This window comes from Lactuca saligna, chromosome 1 (genome assembly GCF_052625555.1).
Source record: "Lactuca saligna cultivar CGN05327 chromosome 1, ASM5262555v1, whole genome shotgun sequence".
NCBI classification, from domain to species: Eukaryota; Viridiplantae; Streptophyta; class Magnoliopsida; order Asterales; family Asteraceae; genus Lactuca; species Lactuca saligna.
Genome location: NC_136417.1, coordinates 138,965,753 through 138,970,785, shown reverse-complemented (window position 1 = coordinate 138,970,785; position 5,033 = coordinate 138,965,753). Strand labels below are relative to the sequence as shown.

General features: G+C 33.9%; 1 pseudogene; it reads right to left on the bottom strand.

The window, feature by feature from the left end:
• Positions 1 to 1,153: 1,153 nt before the first annotated feature.
• On the bottom strand, positions 1,154 to 2,054 carry LOC145044748 (NADPH:quinone oxidoreductase pseudogene; annotated as a pseudogene).
• Positions 2,055 to 5,033: the final 2,979 nt, after the last annotated feature.

The following is a 5,033-nucleotide window of genomic DNA, read 5'->3' as shown; positions in this document are numbered from 1 at the left end:
TTTTTGAACTTAGGGACTAAACTTGATATTTTCGGAAACCACAGGGATCATTTTTGAAGTTTTGTCTAGTTTTTTCAATATTTTGGATAGAAAAAACATGATTGTTTTTATAAATTTTTGCTGTTTTTTTTTTCTTTCTAAAATTCATTACCTGCGGATTACCTACAGAAAATTCGTAGGTAATGTGAGTCGTATGAAATTTGTAGGTAATAAAGTCAATGTTAGTTAAAGTGGGCTTCGTCGATAATCTGTAGGAAATCCGTAGCTATTCGGTAGGAAAGTAGTCAACTTTAGTCAAACTTGACTCTCGGGAATAATCCGTAGGTATTCCGTAACTATTGCTTTACGTAGCTATTTCGTAGTTATTTTACCTAGGGAAAAAAACATAGATATTATGTAGCTAGTCCGTAGGTATAAATTTCTCACGAGACCATTTTGTAGTAATTCCGTAGATATTGTCTTATACATTCAGAATACCTACGGATTGTGCCGTAATTCTTAATAACTATTCATCAAGATATATCAAACTCAAACGAAAAGTAAACAGTGGAAAAAATATATACCATATCATTATTATGCTTTAGCTCCATGGTAGCTGCCAACCATTGCAAGCGAAAGGAAACAAAAATGCAACTGTTGGAGCATCTCCAAAACATCACCAAAGAATAATAGCTTCCACTTCTTATTTCCTCAAAATCTCATATTATATTTCTAGAGGAAAACTCTTGAATACCACATGAAATACTCGCCAAAAGAGATCTCACACATTTCCTACAATGTTGAATGAATGTACTGGTAAGTGTAAATCATCGGAAGACGTCACCGGAAAAGTACCGTATACACAAACTCATATCTGATTTGAAATCGCTTGAGATTGTTGATAGCCTAAACGAAAATCTTATCGGAAAACTCTGAAGGTCTCAATCTCTAATCTTCGGAAGATGGAGATCTGGTGGTTTCAGTGAAGATCGAAGAAAAAACGGATGAAGATTTGGTGTTAGGCCGCACCGGAGGTGGTGGTTCATGTCAATGCAAAAACGACTTCTGTTGGTCAACGACAAACATGAGTGGTAGCATAACACATCAGCGAGAGTGACAACGATGGTGATGTTGTCGCCGGTGTCGGCTACAACGACAGTGGACAAATCCAAAAGAAAAAAACAAACACATTTTTATATGCTCTTCCAAAACGTGACTCATACACCCAAAAAAAAATCTTTTTATTTTTAGAGAAACAAGATGACTAGTTCATTTATCTCATCACATATATTAATGGATTATAAATTATTAATCGATAACTTTATCCGTTCTTATAACTTCGTCGCCTGATCAGCCACAAGTTCACACAACCACGTCCACCGAGGAAATGTCTAAATGAGTGAAATCAACCTCTCCTGAACTTTTAACCTTCATCACTTTACTTGGCTCGAAGTCTCAACGTGAAAGCTTTCAGCGCCAAAAGAACAGATTTTAGTCTCTCTTTAGCCTCAGTATCTATTAGATTACCTTCATCGTCGAACTTAGGAGGACCTTCAAACGCCTTGAGGAAAAACTCTGGCTTATTAATGAAATGAAGATCAAGGAAAACACCATTTTGCCGGAGACTATACTGAGCCAGCCCTCCGCCAAACCCACCTCCGGCACTAACAATAGCAGCAGCCTTATCGGCAAACACGTTCGGTGGCCTAGATGCCCAATCGATTGCGTTCTTCAAAGGTGCTGTAACCGTGTAATTGTACTCTGGAGAAGCAAAGAGGAAACATTCAGATTGAAGAATCTTCTGACGAAATGCTTCGACCTCCGGTGGAAATTTGTCGTCGACTTCGAGATCTGTGTTGAGCATCGGTAACAGCGATATGTCGACGTTTACGATCGACATCCCGTCGATCGCTTGGGTGGCTAATTCAATGGCGGCGCGGATGAGGCCATGATGGAAGGAAGCTTTGCGAGTGGAACCACAGATGGCAGCAACGTTGATGATCGGTTTTGGTGCTAACGTGGAGTCCATTGAAATGAATGGAATTATTGAGACACCCTGCTGTTCTTTTAAGGTTGAAATGGAAAAGGACGCCACTGGTGAGATAATACTCACTTTTTAGGCATCGGAACAAGTGAATTTACCGTACTACCCTTCTAATAGAATCAAAACAATATTTTTTTGGAGGGAAGGTTAAAAATGTCCAACAAATTGCTCACTTTATCCACTTTTTGCCACTCTAAATTATCTTTATACACTTTTAAGTAAATAAATTTTTTAAATCCTTTAGTTTTATTCATTCACTTATTTTGTCCATATTTAAATAAAGAATTTTCAAAAATTGTTTTATCTTAGTCCCTTTAACCAGCCATTGCTTGAGTTTGGGTTGGCAGGTTACGGGTTAATGGGTCAGAAAACATAAACTCAATCCAATCCATACAATATATGGGTTGATAGGTTGGTGGGTCATGGATCGGTGGGTTGGAAACCTCAACCCAACCCAACTCATATAACCCGTTTAAGTATATGGATTCGTGGGTTCACAAGTTAATTGATCAAACCCAACCCATATAACTTGTTTAATAAATAAGCAACACATTTTAAAAAATAAGGTTTTTTCAACATAAATTCTTAAAATGAGTAAAGTAATTAACATAAAAAAAAGGTTTTCAACATAAATTCATAAAGTCAATAACATTCAAATAAAAATGTAAAATGAAAACATTCATAGAAAGTGGATGTTTTATTCGTTTGTGACTCATGAAAATAATGACATGTATTTTTTCTTTTTCTGAATAACGAACCGCAAATGCAGATTAGTCACATACGAATATGAAAGGAATATAATGATACGAAATATTACGAATACGAATGGAAATCAAATTTGATTAATAATTATATATATATATATATATATATATATATATATATATATATATATATATATTTATTTATTTATTTATTTATTTATTTATTTACAGATTGGCGGGTTGACCCGCAAACCCAAATAGATAGCTCAACTCAACCCATAAAATAAACGAGTTTGTGGGTTGATGGGTTGACTGGTTAGAAGGTCAAAAATCTCAATCAAACCCGTCTATTTTTGGGTTGGATCAGTATCGGATTACTGATTGGATCAAGAGTTGCCAACCCTACTTTTACTGGCCTACATAACTACAATAATGTTTTTGGAAGGTTCGTTATCTAAAATTGACAAAAATAAGTTGAGTAAAAACTATATGATTTTGAAAAGTTAATTAGTTAAAAGTTGACAAAAATAAGTTAAATGACAAAGTGGACAAATACAAAAGGTCTTTGGTCTTTGTAACATTTTCCTTATTTTTTTAGTGGAATGTGTAGTTTGTATTTATCATTTATATTTAAAAATGTTGTTTGGATCACAATATAAGAAAGAGCGTACAATTAAATAAATGAATGAATTTCTCAAAAAACATGAACTTGTTGCAAGCTACTTAATAGTTTCTTTAAAAGACCATTCCATTCTTGCATTTTCACCGTGAACACGTGAACAACTACGTGAATCAAAACTTTAATCCTTTAATAAACTAATACAATAACAACTAAACTAAAAAAGAATCAAATTCATGTAAATCAACAATAAGTCGGCCACCAAGGAAGCTCTTTTCCACTTCATGCGTTAATTCTTGTCACATAAATTTTTATTGTTTTAAAAACATATTTTTTGAAAGGGGTTGGCTAAAAGGACACCTCATTTTACTATTTAGATACTATATATAGTTTTTAAGGTATTTTTATTGGTTAAAATTACATTGTTTTTTGAAAAAAAAAATGATTAAAAATAGTCACCTATAGATTGACTTTTGATAAAGATGTCTATAAGGTGTCTAAAAGGTGTCTTAATAGCAACACCATCTTGGAAAAATAGCTTTTTATAACCAACTTGATCAATGTGTGGTGGGACACTATATTGTTGTAAAATAACAAGTGATGTACTCAATGAATCGATACGTATAATAGGCAGCCAAACCTAATAATAAATTAAAACTAAAAACAAAAACAAAACATGAAGAGGCTAATAAGATGACTTTAATGTGCAATTTTGACTTGTCACACCCCCAAACCGAAATTGCGGAAACGTTCAGGGGGTGGAGGACGATATGTGTAGTATCACAATAATTGCATTATAGTAATCAAAGTAAACACAACCATTACATTAAGATATGAATATTTACATCTGTTTGATTCATTGTATGTATACATTTAAGGTAGCAAAAATATAAAGACGAGACTCTGAATGTTCCATCGTCTGAAAGCCGGTGATAGTACCTGCCTATTGATTTCCTGAGAATACAAGCAATTTTGAAAGAGTATCAGCATAAAGATTGTGAGTTCATAAGAATGTTTTTATAATGAAAATCAATCGTTGAATTCTATAAAATATATGCATGTTTCCCAAGAAAATCCAATATTTTCTAACATTTATGTTCGTTATTGTAATTTGTTCGAAAAACTTGACTAACACTTGTACTGTTTGAAAACCTTGGCTACCACCAGTATGTATAGTATGTTCCATTTGAAAACCTTGGCAACCATCAGTATGTATAGTATGTTCCGTTTGAAAACTCTGGCTACCACCAATTAGTATGTCGTGTTTGAAAACCCTGACTACCACCAGTATGTATAGTAGTTTTATTATTTAAAATAAAAGTGTGTATTTTATCCCTAGAATCCTCCAGTGTAATGTATAGTACTTCTATTAATTAAAATAAAACTAATGAATAATGAAATCCCATAAACAAATGTTAGTTTATACTATTGTGAGTTCGTATAACCATGCTTGATATGACTGATGACCTCATCGACGTTCTTCAGGCGTCATATGGTATGATATTTGTCACCCAAGGCATGCCTGCCTAACTGTAGCTAACAGTTCAGGTGTGAGATTGTTAGTCCCGAATAGATCTATTCACAAATCTCACGCTCTCCCTCAAGGAGACTCTGGTTACACTAGATGTTGAGGAATTTACCAGTATCCCGAAGGATATAAAATGAAGAGTTGTCTCATAATTATGTA